At 37.4% G+C, this 16720-nt stretch overlaps 5 non-coding genes across 5 annotated transcripts; all 5 read left to right on the forward strand.

Annotated features, from left to right (window-relative positions):
- The first annotated feature begins 4989 nt into the window (after window positions 1-4989).
- Window positions 4990-5061, forward strand: TRNAC-GCA (transfer RNA cysteine (anticodon GCA)). The gene has a single exon. It is a non-coding gene; the product is annotated as a tRNA-Cys (tRNA).
- Window positions 5062-7156: 2095 nt separating this feature from the next.
- TRNAC-GCA (transfer RNA cysteine (anticodon GCA)) lies at window positions 7157-7228 on the forward strand. Its single transcript has one exon. It is a non-coding gene; the product is annotated as a tRNA-Cys (tRNA).
- A 2095-nt stretch (window positions 7229-9323) lies between these two features.
- On the forward strand, window positions 9324-9395 carry TRNAC-GCA (transfer RNA cysteine (anticodon GCA)). Its single transcript has one exon. It is a non-coding gene; the product is annotated as a tRNA-Cys (tRNA).
- A 4262-nt stretch (window positions 9396-13657) lies between these two features.
- TRNAC-GCA (transfer RNA cysteine (anticodon GCA)) lies at window positions 13658-13729 on the forward strand. Its single transcript has one exon. It is a non-coding gene; the product is annotated as a tRNA-Cys (tRNA).
- Window positions 13730-15825: 2096 nt separating this feature from the next.
- On the forward strand, window positions 15826-15897 carry TRNAC-GCA (transfer RNA cysteine (anticodon GCA)). Its single transcript has one exon. It is a non-coding gene; the product is annotated as a tRNA-Cys (tRNA).
- Window positions 15898-16720: the final 823 nt, after the last annotated feature.

A 16720-nucleotide genomic window follows, 5' to 3' on the forward strand; every position in this document is an offset into this window, starting at 1 on the left:
CACCTCTGTCTTCAGTCTTACATATATTTCACCTCTTCTCTGTGCATGCAAAGTATGTGTTTGTTTGAAGCACTTCATTTTTGTGCAACGTAGGAACTATTTAATTTCTCCTTAAAAGCTCTGCCTACGTGCAAGATGTACGATCTATCATTGCAGTTGCAAGAAGGCTGGTCTGAAGAATCAGGCCATTTGCAAACGCAAAATGGCTTTTTCTGATGTATTAAATGGAAGGTATTCGAAAGGGGTGTTTTGGTGTACCTTCCAAATACCGAATTGTAGTGGTACGTAGAATTGTTTTTCCACCATAATTTGGCCAAAACAATCATACTTTATCACCATCTCCATGATTGTTGTATCCAATCCTCAAATGATAAGGTGTCCCGTAAAAACCTCTACCCCTTTAAGAATGTTTCAAAACAATCATTGTATGTAGAGGCATTGGTCCTATGTACCACTGCCTATTCAAATAAAATAACAATGAAACAAATAAATCTGTTTTTTAAATGATCCAGTTTTCCTTTAATTAATAATATTAAGGACTACTTCTCCTGTTCCACAGTTTCAAGGTTGTACTTTCTACCACAACTTAGTATGATCCTCACACTCTTTCATGATGTACTGATATTTTGTCATTCTGATTTAACTGAAAAGCTTGGGATATAGCTCAGTGGTAGAGCATTTGACTGCAGATCAAGAGTTCCCTGGTTCTAATCCGGGTGTTCTCTCACCCTATTTTGATTCTGTTGTTTGTAATTGGGACTTTTCATCAATTCCATTTGGATCATCTTTGACAGAGTCAGTGTTCCCTTGGATATTGCACTTTAATAGCATTTCAGTGTTTCCTGCTCAAAGCCTGTGAGTAAATGCAGTTTTTAACACTCTGCTTGGTATTCCCATTGGGAAATTTCTGAAACATCATTGATCAATTTGGGAATTCGGCTCTTCCTTTCACAGCACTAAACAAAGGGAATGGACTATGAAACGAATTGACAACTTTGTTATACTGTTTGGTGCTTTCTTGTATTGCACTGAAGAAATGGCGTATAAAACTTGGCAGCGAAGCAGTCAATCTATTTCTCATTTCACCTCTGTCTTCAGTCTTACATATATTCCACCTCTTCTCTGTGCATGCAAAGTATGTGTTTGTTTGAAGCACTTCATTTTTGTGCAACGTAGGAACTATTTAATTTCTCCTTAAAAGCTCTGCCTACGTGCAAGATGTACGAACTATCATTGCAGTTGCAAGAAGGCTGGTCTGAAGAATCAGGCAATTTGCAAACGCAAAATGGCTTTTTCTGATGCATTAAATGGAAGGTATTCAAAAGGGGTGTTTGGGTGTACCTTCCAAATACTGAATTGTAGTGGTACGTAGAAATGTTTTTCCACCATAATTTGACCCAAAACAATCATACTTTATCACCATCTCCATGATTGTTGTAACCAATCCTCAAATGATAAGGTGTCCCGTAAAAACCTCTTCCCCTTTAAGAATGTTTCAAAACAATCATTGTATGTAGAGGCATTGGTCCTATGTACCACTGCCTATTCAAATAAAATAACAATGAAACAAATAAATCTGTTTTTTAAATGATCCAGTTTTCCTGTAATAAATAATATTAAGGACTACTTCTCCTGTTCCACAGTTTCAAGGTTGTACTTTCTGGCACAACTTAGTATGATCCTCACACTCTTTCATGATGTACTGATATTTTGTCAATCTGATTTTACTGAAAAGCTGGGGATATAGCTCAGTGGTAGAGCATTTGACTGCAGATCAAGAGGTCCCTCGTTCAAATCTGGGTGTCCCCTCACCCTATTTTGATTCTGTTGTTTGTAATTTGGTCTTTTCATCAATTCCATTTGGATCATCTTTGACAGAGTCAGTGTCCCCTTGGATATTGCACTTTGATAGCATTTCAGTGTTTCCTGCTCAAAGCCTGTGAGTAAATGCAGTTTTTAACACTCGGCTTGGTATTCCCTTTGGGAAATTTCTGAAACAACATTGATCAATTTTGGAATTCCGCTCTTCCTTTCACAGCACTAAACAAAGGGAATGGACTATAAAACCAATTGACAACTTTGTTATAATGTTTGGTGCTTTCTAGTATTGCACTGAAGAAATGACGTATAAAACTTGGCGGCGAAGCAGTCAATCTATTTCTCATTTCACCTCTGTCTTCAGTCTTACATATATTTCACCTCTTCTCTGTGCATGCAAAGTATGTGTTTGTTTGAAGCACTTCATTTTTGTGCAACGTAGGAACTATTTAATTTCTCCTTAAAAGCTCTGGCTACGTGCAAGATGTACGATCTATCATTGCAGTTGCAAGAAGGCTGGTCTGAAGAATCAGGCCATTTGCAAACGCAAAATGGCTTTTTCTGATGTATTAAATGGAAGGTATTCGAAAGGGGTGTTTGGGTGTACCTTCCAAATACCGAATTCTAGTGGTACGTAGAAATGTTTTTCCACCATAATTTGGCCCAAAACAATCATACTTCATCACCATCTCCGTGATTGTGGTAACCAATCCTCAAATGATAAGGTGTCCCGTAAAAACCTCTTCCCCTTTAAGAATGTTTCAAAACAATCATTGTATGTAGGGGAATTGGTCCTATGTACCACTGCCTATTCAAATAAAATAACAATGAAACAAATAAATCTGTTTTTTAAATGATCCAGTTTTCCTTTCATAAATAATATTAAGTACTACTTTTCCTGTTCCACAGTTTCAAGGTTGTACTTTCTGGCACAACTTAGTTTGATCCTCACACTCTTTCATGATGTACTGATATTTTGTCATTCTGATTTTACTGAAAAGCTGGGGATATAGCTCAGTGGTAGAGCATTTGACTGCAGATCAAGAGGTCCATGGTTCTAATCCGGGTGTCCCCTCACCCTATTTTGATTCTGTTGTTTGTAATTGGGACTTTTCATCAATTCCATTTGGATCATCTTTGACAGAGTCAGTGTTCCCTTGGATATTGCACTTTAAAAGCATTTCAATGTTTCCTGCTCATAGCCTGTGAGTAAATGCAGTTTTTAACACTCGGCTTGGTATTCCCTTTGGGAAATTTCTGAAACATCATTGATCAATTTTGGAATTCGGCTCTTCCTTTCACAGCACTAAACAAAGGGAATGGACTATGAAACCAATGGACAACTTTCTTATACTGTTTGGTGCTTTCTTGTATTGCACTGAAGAAATGGCGTATAAAACTTGGCAGCGAAGCAGTCAATCTATTTCTCATTTCACCTCTGTCTTCAGTCTTACATATATTCCACCTCTTCTCTGTGCATGCAAAGTATGTGTTTGTTTGAAGCACTTCATTTTTGTGCATCATAGGAACTATTTAATTTCTCCTTAAAAGCTCTGCCTACGTGCAAGATGTACAAACTATCATTGCAGTTGCAAGAATGCTGGTCTGAAGAATCAGGCAATTTGCAAACGCAAAATGGCTTTTTCTGATGCATTAAATGGAAGGTATTCGAAAGGGGTGTTTGGGTGTACCTTCCAAATACCGAATTGTAGTGGTACGTAGAAATTTTTTTCCACCATAATTTGACCCAAAACAATCATACTTTATCACCATCTCCATGATTGTTGTAACCAATCCTCAAATGATAAGGTGTCCCGTAAAAACCTCTTCCCCTTTAAGAATGTTTCAAAACAATCATTGTATGTAGAGGCATTGGTCCTATGTACCACTGCCTATTCAAATAAAATAACAATGAAACAAATAAATCTGTTTTTTAAATGATCCAGTTTTCCTTTAATAAATAATATTAAGGACTACTTCTCCTGTTCCACAGTTTCAAGGTTGTACTTTCTGGCACAACTTAGTATGATCCTCACACTCTTTCATGATGTACTGATATTTTGTCATTCTGATTTTACTGAAAAGCTTGGGATATAGCTCAGTGGTATAGCATTTGACTGCAGATCAAGAGCTCCCTGTTTCAAATCCTGGTGTCCCCTCACCCTTATTTGATTCTGTTGTTTGTAATTGGGACTTTCCATCAATTCCATTTGGATCATCTTTGACAGAGTCAGTGTTCCCTTGGATATTGCATTTTAATGGCATTACAGTGTTTGCTTCTCAAAACCTGTGAGTAAATGCAGTTTTTAACACTCGGCTTGTTATTGCCTTTGTGAAATTTCTGAAATATCATTGATCAATTTTGGAATTCGGTTCTTCCTTTCACAGCACTAAACAAAGGGAATGGACTATGAAACCAATTGACAACTTTGTTATACTGTTTGGTGCTTTCTTGTATTGCAGTGAAGAAATGGCGTACAAAACTTGGCAGCGAAGCAGTCAATCTATTTCTCATTTCACCTGTGTCTTCAGTCTTACATATATTCCACCTCTTCTCTGTGCATGCAAAGTATGTGTTTGTTTGAAGCACTTCATTTTTGTGCAACATGGGAACTATTTAATTTCTCCTTAAAAGCTCTGCCTATGTGCAAGATGTACGAACTATCATTGCAGTTGCAAGAAGGCTGGTCTGAAGAATCAGGCCATTTGCAAACGCAAAATGGCTTTTTCTGATGTATTAAATGGAAGGTATTCGAAAGGGGTGTTTGGGTGTTCCTTCCAAATACCGAATTGTAGTGGTACGTAGAAATGTTTTTCCACCATAATTTGGCCCAAAACAATCATACTTCATCACCATCTCCGTGATTGTGGTAACCAATCCTCAAATGATAAGGTGTCCCGTAAAAACTTCTTTCCCTTTAAGAATGTTTCAAAACAATCATTGTATGTAGAGGCATTGGTCCTATGTACCACTGCCTATTCAAATAAAATAACAATGAAACAAATAAATCTGTTTTTTAAATGATCCAGTTTTCCTTTAATAAATAATATTAAGGACTACTTCTTCTGTTCCACAGTTTCAAGGTTGTACTTTCTGGCACAACTTAGTATGATCCTCACACTCTTTCATGATGTACTGATATTTTGTCATTCTGATTTTACTGAAAAGCTGGGGATATAGCTCAGTGGTAGAGCATTTGACTGCAGATCAAGATGTCCCTGGTTCAAATCCGGGTGTCCCCTCACCCTATTTTGATTCTGTTGTTTGTAATTGGGACTTTTCATCAATTCCATTTGGATCATCTTTGACAGAGTCAGTGTTCCCTTGGATATTGCACTTTAATAGCATTTCAGTGTTTCCTGCTCAAAACCTGTGAGTAAATGCAGTTTTTAACACTCGGCTTGGTATTCCCTTTGGGAAATTTCTGAAACATCATTGATCAATTTTGGAATTCGGCTCTTCCTTTCACAGCACTAAACAAAGGGAATGGACTATGAAACCAATTGACAACTTTGTTATACTGTTTGGTGCTTTCTTGTATTGCACTGAAGAAATGGCGTATAAAACTTGGCAGCGAAGCAGTCAATCTATTTCTCATTTCACCTGTGCCTTCAGTCTTACATATATTCCTCCTCTTCTCTGTGCATGCAAAGTATGTGTTTGTTTGAAGCACTTCATTTTTGTGCAACGTAGGAACTGTTTAATTTCTCCTTAAAAGCTCTCCCTACGTTCAAGATGTCCGAACTATCATTGCAGTTGCAAGAAGGCTGGTCTGAAGAATCAGGCCATTTGCAAACGCAAAGTGGCTTTTTATGATGTATTAAATGGAAGGTATTCGAAATGGGTGTTTGGGTGTACCTTCCAAATACCGAATTGTAGTGGTACGTAGAAATGTTTGTCCACCATAATTTTGCCCAAAACAATCATACTTCATCACCATCTCCGTGATTGTGGTAACCAATCCTCAAATGATAAGGTGTCCCATAAAAACCTCTTCCCCTTTAAGAATGTTTCAAAACAATCATTGTATGTAGAGGCATTGGTCCTATGTACCACTGCCTATTCAAATAAAATAACAATGAAACAAATAAATCTGTTTTTTTAAATGATCCAGTGTTCTTTTAATAAATAATATTAAGGACTACTTCTCCTGTTCCACAGTTTCAAGGTTGTACTTTCTGGCACAACTTAGTAAGATTCTCACACTCTTTCATGATGTACTAATATTTTGTCATTCTGATTTTACTGCAAAGCTGGGGATATTGCTCAGTGGTAGAGCATTTGACTGCAGATCAAGAGGTCCCTGGTTCAAATCCGTGTGTCCCTCACCCTATTTTGATTCTGTTGTTTGTAATTGGGACTTTTCATCAATTCCATTTGGATCATCTTTGACAGAGTCAGTGTTCCCTTGGATATTGCACTTTAATAGCATTTCAGTGTTTCCTGCTCAAAACCTGTGAGTAAATGCAGTTTTTAACAATCAGCTTGTTATTCCCTTTGGGAAATTTCTGAAACATCATTGATCAATTTTGGAATTCGGCTCTTCCTTTCACAGCACGAAACAAAGGGAATGGACTATGAAACCAATTGACAACTTTGTTATACTGTTTGGTGCTTTCTTGTATTGCACTGAAGAAATGGCGTATAAAACTTGGCAGCAAAACAGTCAACTATTTCTCATTTCACCTGTGTCTTCAGTCTTACATATATTCCACCTCTTCTCTGTGCATGCAAAGTATGTGTTTGTTTGAAGCACTTCATTTTTGTGCAACGTAGGAACTATTTAATTTCTCCTTAAAAGCTCTACCTACGTGCAAGATGTACGAACTATCATTGCAGTAGCAAGAAGGCTGGTCTGAAGAATCAGGCCATTTGCAAACGCAAAATGGCTTTTTCTGATGTATTAAATGGAAGGTATTCGAAAGGGGTGTTTGGGTGTACCTTCCAAATACCGAATTGTAGTGGTACGTAGAAATGTTTTTCCACCATAATTTGGCCCAAAACAATCATACTTCATCACCATCTCAGTGATTGTGGTAACCAATCCTCAAATGATAAGGTGTCCCGTAAAAACATCTTCCCCTTTAAGAATGTTTCAAAACAATCATTGTATGTTGAGGCATTGGTCCTATGTACCACTGCCTATTCAAATAAAATAACAATGAAACAAATAAATCTGTTTTTTAAATGATCCAGTTTTCCTTTAATAAATGATATTAAGGACTACTTCTCCTGTTCCACAGTTTTAAGGTTGTACTTTCTGGCACAACTTAGTATGATTCTCACACTCTTTCATGATGTACTGATATTTTGTCATTCAGATTTTACTGAACAGCTGGGGATATAGCTCAGTGGTAGAGCATTTGACTGCAGATCAAGAGGTCTCTGGTTCAAATCCAGGTGTCCCCTCACCCTATTTTGATTCTGTTGTTTGTAATTTGGTCTTTTCATCAATTCCATTTGGATCATCTTTGACAGAGTCAGTGTCCCCTTGGATATTGCACTTTGATAGCATTTCAGTGTTTCCTGCTCAAATCCTGTGAGTAAATGCAGTTTTTAACACTCGGCTTGGTATTCCCTTTGGGAAATTTCTGAAACATCATTGATCAATTTTGGAATTCGGCTCTTCCTTTCACAGCACTAAACAAAGGGAATGGACTATGAAACCAATTGACATCTTTGTTATACTGTTTGGTGCTTTCTTGTATTGCACTGAAGAATTGGTGTATAAAACTTGGCAGCGAACCAGTCAATATATTTCCCATTTCACCTGTGTCTTCAGTCTTACATATATTCCACCTCTTCTCTGTGCATGCAAAGTATGTGTTTGTTTGAAGCACTTCATTTTTGTGCAACGTAGGAACTATTTAATTTCTCCTTAAAAGCTCTGCCTACGTGCAAGATGTACGAACTATCATTGCAGTTGCAAGAAGGCTGGTCTGAAGAATCAGGCCATTTGCAAACGCAAAATGGCTTTTTCTGATGTATTAAATGGAAGGTATTCGAAAGGGGTGTTTGGGTGTACCTTCCAAATACCGAATTCTAGTGGTACGTAGAAATGTTTTTCCACCATAATTTGGCACAAAACAATCATACTTCATCACCATCTCCGTGATTGTGGTAACCAATCCTCAAATGATAAGGTGTCCCGTAAAAACCTCTTCCCCTTTAAGAATGTTTCAAAACAATCATTGTATGTAGGGGCATTGGTCCTATGTACCACTGCCTATTCAAATAAAATAACAATGAAACGAATAAATCTGTTTTTTAAGTGATCCAGTTTTCCTTTAATAAATAATATTAAGGACTACTTTTCCTGTTCCACAGTTTCAAGGTTGTACTTTCTGGCACAACTTAGTTTGATCCTCACACTCTTTCATGATGTACTGATATTTTGTCATTCTGATTTTTCTGAAAAGCTGGGGATATAGCTCAGTGGTAGAGCATTTGACTGCAGATCAAGAGGTCCCTGGTTCTAAACCGGGTGTCCCCTCACCCTATTTTGATTCTGTTGTTTGTAATTGGGACTTTTCATCAATTCCATTTGGATCATCTTTGACAGAGTCAGTGTTCCCTTGGATATTGCACTTTAAAAGCATTTCAGTGTTTCCTGCTCATAGCCTGTGAGTAAATGCAGTTTTTAACACTCGGCTTGGTATTCCCTTTGGGAAATTTCTGAAACATCATTGATCAATTTTGGAATTCGGCTCTTCCTTTCACAGCACTAAACAAAGGGAATGGACTATGAAACCAATTGACAACTTTCTTATACTGTTTGGTGCTTTCTTGTATTGCACTGAAGAAATGGCGTATAAAACTTGGCAGCGAAGCAGTCAATCTATTTCTCATTTCACCTCTGTCTTCAGTCTTACATATATTCCACCTCTTCTCTGTGCATGCAAAGTATGTGTTTGTTTGAAGCACTTCATTTTTGTGCAACATAGGAACTATTTATTTCTCCTTAAAAGCTCTGCCTACGTGCAAGATGTACGAACTATCATTGCAGTTGCAAGAAGGCTGGTCTGAAGAATCAGGCCATTTGCAAACGCAAAATGGCTTTTTCTGATGCATTAAATGGAAGGTATTCGAAAGGGGTGTTTGGGTGTACCTTCCAAATACCGAATTGTAGTGGTACGTAGAAATGTTTTTCCACCATAATTTGACCCAAAACAATCATACTTTATCACCATCTCCATGATTGTTGTATCCAATCCTCAAATGATAAGGTGTCCCGTAAAAACCTCTTCCCCTTTAAGAATGTTTCAAAACAATCATTGTATGTAGAGGCATTGGTCCTATGTACCACTGCCTATTCAAATAAAATAACAATGAAACAAATAAATCTGTTTTTTAAATGATCCAGTTTTCCTTTAATAAATAATATTAAGGACTACTTCTCCTGTTCCACAGTTTCAAGGTTGTACTTTCTGGCACAACTTAGTATGATCCTCACACTCTTTCATGATGTACTGATATTTTGTCATTCTGATTTTACTGAAAAGCTGGGGATATAGCTCAGTGGTATAGCATTTGACTGCAGATCAAGAGGTCCCTGGTTCAAATCCGGGTGTCCCCTCAACCTATTTTGATTCTGTTGTTTGTAATTGGGACTTTTCATCAATTCCATTTGGATCATCTTTGACAGAGTCAGTGTTCCCTTGGATATTGCACTTTAATAGCATTTCAGTGTTTCCTTCTCAAAGCCTGTGAGTAAATGCAGTTTTTAACACTCTGCTTGGTATTCCCATTGGGAAATTTCTGAAACATCATTGATCAATTTTGGAATTCGGCTCTTCCTTTCACAGCACTAAACAAAGGGAATGGACTATGAAACGAATTGACAACTTTGTTATACTGTTTGGTGCTTTCTTGTATTGCACTGAAGAAATGGCGTATAAAACTTGGCAGCGAAGCAGTCAATCTATTTCTCATTTCACCTCTGTCTTCAGTCTTACATATATTCCACCTCTTCTCTGTGCATGCAAAGTATGTGTTTGTTTGAAGCACTTCATTTTTGTGCAACGTAGGAACTATTTAATTTCTCCTTAAAAGCTCTGCCTACGTGCAAGATGTACGAACTATCATTGCAGTTGCAAGAAGGCTGGTCTGAAGAATCAGGCAATTTGCAAACGCAAAATGGCTTTTTCTGATGCATTAAATGGAAGGTATTCGAAAGGGGTGTTTGGGTGTACCTTCCAAATACTGAATTGTAGTGGTACGTAGAAATGTTTTTCCACCATAATTTGACCCAAAACAATCATACTTTATCACCATCTCCATGATTGTTGTAACCAATCCTCAAATGATAAGGTGTCCCCTAAAAACCTCTTCCCCTTTAAGAATGTTTCAAAACAATCATTGTATGTAGAGGCATTGGTCCTATGTACCACTGCCTATTCAAATAAAATAACAATGAAACAAATAAATCTGTTTTTTAAATGATCCAGTTTTCCTGTAATAAATAATATTAAGGACTACTTCTCCTGTTCCACAGTTTCAAGGTTGTACTTTCTGGCACAACTTAGTATGATCCTCACACTCTTCCATGATGCACTGATATTTTGTCAATCTGATTTTACTGAAAAGCTGGGGATATAGCTCAGTGGTAGAGCATTTGACTGCAGATCAAGAGGTCCCTCGTTCAAATCTGGGTGTCCCCTCACCCTATTTTGATTCTGTTGTTTGTAATTTGGTCTTTTCATCAATTCCATTTGGATCATCTTTGACAGAGTCAGTGTCCCCTTGGATATTGCACTTTGATAGCATTTCAGTGTTTCCTGCTCAAAGCCTGTGAGTAAATGCAGTTTTTAACACTCGGCTTGGTATTCCCTTTGGGAAATTTCTGAAACAACATTGATCAATTTTGGAATTCCGCTCTTCCTTTCACAGCACTAAACAAAGGGAATGGACTATAAAACCAATTGACAACTTTGTTATAATGTTTGGTGCTTTCTAGTATTGCACTGAAGAAATGACGTATAAAACTTGGCGGCGAAGCAGTCAATCTATTTCTCATTTCACCTCTGTCTTCAGTCTTACATATATTTCACCTCTTCTCTGTGCATGCAAAGTATGTGTTTGTTTGAAGCACTTCATTTTTGTGCAACGTAGGAACTATTTAATTTCTCCTTAAAAGCTCTGCCTACGTGCAAGATGTACGATCTATCATTGCAGTTGCAAGAAGGCTGGTCTGAAGAATCAGGCCATTTGCAAACGCAAAATGGCTTTTTCTGATGTATTAAATGGAAGGTATTCGAAAGGGGTGTTTGGGTGTACCTTCCAAATACCGAATTCTAGTGGTACGTAGAAATGTTTTTCCACCATAATTTGGCCCAAAACAATCATACTTCATCACCATCTCCGTGATTGTGGTAACCAATCCTCAAATGATAAGGTGTCCCGTAAAAACCTCTTCCCCTTTAAGAATGTTTCAAAACAATCATTGTATGTAGGGGAATTGGTCCTATGTACCACTGCCTATTCAAATAAAATAACAATGAAACAAATAAATCTGTTTTTTAAATGATCCAGTTTTCCTTTCATAAATAATATTAAGTACTACTTTTCCTGTTCCACAGTTTCAAGGTTGTACTTTCTGGCACAACTTAGTTTGATCCTCACACTCTTTCATGATGTACTGATATTTTGTCATTCTGATTTTACTGAAAAGCTGGGGATATAGCTCAGTGGTAGAGCATTTGACTGCAGATCAAGAGGTCCATGGTTCTAATCCGGGTGTCCCCTCACCCTATTTTGATTCTGTTGTTTGTAATTGGGACTTTTCATCAATTCCATTTGGATCATCTTTGACAGAGTCAGTGTTCCCTTGGATATTGCACTTTAAAAGCATTTCAATGTTTCCTGCTCATAGCCTGTGAGTAAATGCAGTTTTTAACACTCGGCTTGGTATTCCCTTTGGGAAATTTCTGAAACATCATTGATCAATTTTGGAATTCGGCTCTTCCTTTCACAGCACTAAACAAAGGGAATGGACTATGAAACCAATGGACAACTTTCTTATACTGTTTGGTGCTTTCTTGTATTGCACTGAAGAAATGGCGTATAAAACTTGGCAGCGAAGCAGTCAATCTATTTCTCATTTCACCTCTGTCTTCAGTCTTACATATATTCCACCTCTTCTCTGTGCATGCAAAGTATGTGTTTGTTTGAAGCACTTCATTTTTGTGCAACATAGGAACTATTTAATTTCTCCTTAAAAGCTCTGCCTACGTGCAAGATGTACAAACTATCATTGCAGTTGCAAGAATGCTGGTCTGAAGAATCAGACCATTTGCAAACGCAAAATGGCTTTTTCTGATGCATTAAATGGAAGGTATTCGAAAGGGGTGTTTGGGTGTACCTTCCAAATACCGAATTGTAGTGGTACGTAGAAATGTTTTTCCACCATAATTTGACCCAAAACAATCATACTTTATCACCATCTCCATGATTGTTGTAACAATCCTCAAATGATAAGGTGTCCCGTAAAAACCTCTTCCCCTTTAAGAATGTTTCAAAACAATCATTGTATGTAGAGGCATTGGTCCTATGTACCACTGCCTATTCAAATAAAATAACAATGAAACAAATAAATCTGTTTTTTAAATGATCCAGTTTTCCTTTAATAAATAATATTAAGGACTACTTCTCCTGTTCCACAGTTTCAAGGTTGTACTTTCTGGCACAACTTAGTATGATCCTCACACTCTTTCATGATGTACTGATATTTTGTCATTCTGATTTTACTGAAAAGCTTGGGATATAGCTCAGTGGTATAGCATTTGACTGCAGATCAAGAGCTCCCTGTTTCAAATCCTGGTGTCCCCTCACCCTTATTTGATTCTGTTGTTTGTAATTGGGACTTTCCATCAATTCCATTTGGATCATCTTTGACAGAGTCAGTGTTACCTTGGATATTGCATTTTAATGGCATTACAGTGTTTGCTTCTCAAAACCGGTGAGTAAATGCAGTTTTTAACACTCGGCTTAGTATTCCCTTTGGGAAATTTCTGAAACAACATTGATCAATTTTGGAATTCCGCTCTTCCTTTCACAGCACTAAACAAAGGGAATGGACTATAAAACCAATTGACAACTTTGTTATAATGTTTGGTGCTTTCTAGTATTGCACTGAAGAAATGACGTATAAAACTTGGCGCCGAAGCAGTCAATCTATTTCTCATTTCACCTCTGTCTTCAGTCTTACATATATTTCACCTCTTCTCTGTGCATGCAAAGTATGTGTTTGTTTGAAGCACTTCATTTTTGTGCAACGTAGGAACTATTTAATTTCTCCTTAAAAGCTCTGCCTACGTGCAAGATGTACGATCTATCATTGCAGTTGCAAGAAGGCTGGTCTGAAGAATCAGGCCATTTGCAAACGCAAAATGGCTTTTTCTGATGTATTAAATGGAAGGTATTCGAAAGGGGTGTTTTGGTGTACCTTCCAAATACCGAATTGTAGTGGTACGTAGAATTGTTTTTCCACCATAATTTGGCCAAAACAATCATACTTTATCACCATCTCCATGATTGTTGTATCCAATCCTCAAATGATAAGGTGTCCCGTAAAAACCTCTACCCCTTTAAGAATGTTTCAAAACAATCATTGTATGTAGAGGCATTGGTCCTATGTACCACTGCCTATTCAAATAAAAAAACAATGAAACAAATAAATCTGTTTTTTAAATGATCCAGTTTTCCTTTAATAAATAATATTAAGGACTACTTCTTCTGTTCCACAGTTTCAAGGTTGTACTTTCTGGCACAACTTAGTATGATCCTCACACTCTTTCATGATGTACTGATATTTTGTCATTCTGATTTTACTGAAAAGCTGGGGATATAGCTCAGTGGTAGAGCATTTGACTGCAGATCAAGATGTCCCTGGTTCAAATCCGGGTGTCCCCTCACCCTATTTTGATTCTGTTGTTTGTAATTGGGACTTTTCATCAATTCCATTTGGATCATCTTTGACAGAGTCAGTGTTCCCTTGGATATTGCACTTTAATAGCATTTCAGTGTTTCCTGCTCAAAACCTGTGAGTAAATGCAGTTTTTAACACTCGGCTTGGTATTCCCTTTGGGAAATTTCTGAAACATCATTGATCAATTTTGGAATTCGGCTCTTCCTTTCACAGCACTAAACAAAGGGAATGGACTATGAAACCAATTGACAACTTTGTTATACTGTTTGGTGCTTTCTTGTATTGCACTGAAGAAATGGCGTATAAAACTTGGCAGCGAAGCAGTCAATCTATTTCTCATTTCACCTGTGCCTTCAGTCTTACATATATTCCTCCTCTTCTCTGTGCATGCAAAGTATGTGTTTGTTTGAAGCACTTCATTTTTGTGCAACGTAGGAACTATTTAATTTCTCCTTAAAAGCTCTCCCTACGTTCAAGATGTCCGAACTATCATTGCAGTTGCAAGAAGGCTGGTCTGAAGAATCAGGCCATTTGCAAACGCAAAGTGGCTTTTTATGATGTATTAAATGGAAGGTATTCGAAATGGGTGTTTGGGTGTACCTTCCAAATACCGAATTGTAGTGGTACGTAGAAATGTTTGTCCACCATAATTTTGCCCAAAACAATCATACTTCATCACCATCTCCGTGATTGTGGTAACCAATCCTCAAATGATAAGGTGTCCCATAAAAACCTCTTCCCCTTTAAGAATGTTTCAAAACAATCATTGTATGTAGAGGCATTGGTCCTATGTACCACTGCCTATTCAAATAAAATAACAATGAAACAAATAAATCTGTTTTTTTAAATGATCCAGTGTTCTTTTAATAAATAATATTAAGGACTACTTCTCCTGTTCCACAGTTTCAAGGTTGTACTTTCTGGCACAACTTAGTAAGATTCTCACACTCTTTCATGATGTACTAATATTTTGTCATTCTGATTTTACTGCAAAGCTGGGGATATTGCTCAGTGGTAGAGCATTTGACTGCAGATCAAGAGGTCCCTGGTTCAAATCCGTGTGTCCCTCACCCTATTTTGATTCTGTTGTTTGTAATTGGGACTTTTCATCAATTCCATTTGGATCATCTTTGACAGAGTCAGTGTTCCCTTGGATATTGCACTTTAATAGCATTTCAGTGTTTCCTGCTCAAAACCTGTGAGTAAATGCAGTTTTTAACACTCAGCTTGTTATTCCCTTTGAGAAATTTCTAAAACATCATTGATCAATTTTGGAATTCGGCTCTTCCTTTCACAGCACGAAACAAAGGGAATGGACTACGAAACCAATTGACAACTTTGTTATACTGTTTTGTGCTTTCTTGTATTGGACTGAAGAAATTACGTATACAACTTGGCAGCGAAGCAGTCAATCTATTTCTCATTTCACCTGTGTCTTCAGTCGTACATATATTCCACCTCTTCTCTGTGCATGCAAAGTATGTGTTTGTTTGAAGCACTTCATTTTTGTGCAACGTAGGAACTATTTAATTTCTCCTTAAAAGCTCTACCTACGTGCAAGATGTACGAACTATCATTGCAGTAGCAAGAAGGCTGGTCTGAAGAATCAGGCCATTTGCAAACGCAAAATGGCTTTTTCTGATGTATTAAATGGAAGGTATTCGAAAGGGGTGTTTGGGTGTACCTTCCAAATACCGAATTGTAGTGGTACGTAGAAATGTTTTTCCACCATAATTTGGCCCAAAACAATCATACTTCATCACCATCTCAGTGATTGTGGTAACCAATCCTCAAATGATAAGGTGTCCCGTAAAAACATCTTCCCCTTTAAGAATGTTTCAAAACAATCATTGTATGTTGAGGCATTGGTCCTATGTACCACTGCCTATTCAAATAAAATAACAATGAAACAAATAAATCTGTTTTTTAAATGATCCAGTTTTCCTTTAATAAATGATATTAAGGACTACTTCTCCTGTTCCACAGTTTTAAGGTTGTACTTTCTGGCACAACTTAGTATGATTCTCACACTCTTTCATGATGTACTGATATTTTGTCATTCAGATTTTACTGAAAAGCTGGGGATATAGCTCAGTGGTAGAGCATTTGACTGCAGATCAAGAGGTCTCTGGTTCAAATCCAGGTGTCCCCTCACCCTATTTTGATTCTGTTGTTTGTAATTGGGACTTTTCATCAATTCCATTTGGATCATCTTTGACAGAGTCAGTGTTCCCTTGGATATTGCACTTTAACAGCATTTCAGTGTTTCCTGCTCAAAACCTGTGAGTAAATGCAGTTTTTAACACTCAGCTTGTTATTCCCTTTGAGAAATTTCTAAAACATCATTGATCAATTTTGGAATTCGGCTCTTCCTTTCACAGCACTAAACAAAGGGAATGGACTACGAAACCAATTGACAACTTTGTTATACTGTTTTGTGCTTTCTTGTATTGGACTGAAGAAATTACGTATACAACTTGGCAGCGAAGCAGTCAATCTATTTCTCATTTCACCTGTGTCTTCAGTCGTACATATATTCCACCTCTTCTCTGTGCATGCAAAGTATGTGTTTGTTTGAAGCACTTCATTTTTGTGCAACGTAGGAACTATTTAATTTCTCCTTAAAAGCTCTGCCTACGTGCAAGATGTACGAACTATCATTGCAGTAGCAAGAAGGCTGGTCTGAAGAATCAGGCCATTTGCAAACGCAAAATGGCTTTTTCTGATGTATTAAATGGAAGGTATTCGAAAGGGGTGTTTGGGTGTACCTTCCAAATACCGAATTGTAGTGGTACGTAGAAATGTTTTTCCACCATAATTTTGCCCAAAACAATCATACTTCATCACCATCTCAGTGATTGTGGTAACCAATCCTCAAATGATAAGGTGTCCCGTAAAAACATCTTCCCCTTTAAGAATGTTTCAAAACAATCATTGTATGTTGAGGCATTGGTCCTATGTACCACTGCCTATTC

Source organism: Lissotriton helveticus, chromosome 1_2, assembly GCF_964261635.1.
Source record: "Lissotriton helveticus chromosome 1_2, aLisHel1.1, whole genome shotgun sequence".
NCBI classification, from domain to species: Eukaryota; Metazoa; Chordata; class Amphibia; order Caudata; family Salamandridae; genus Lissotriton; species Lissotriton helveticus.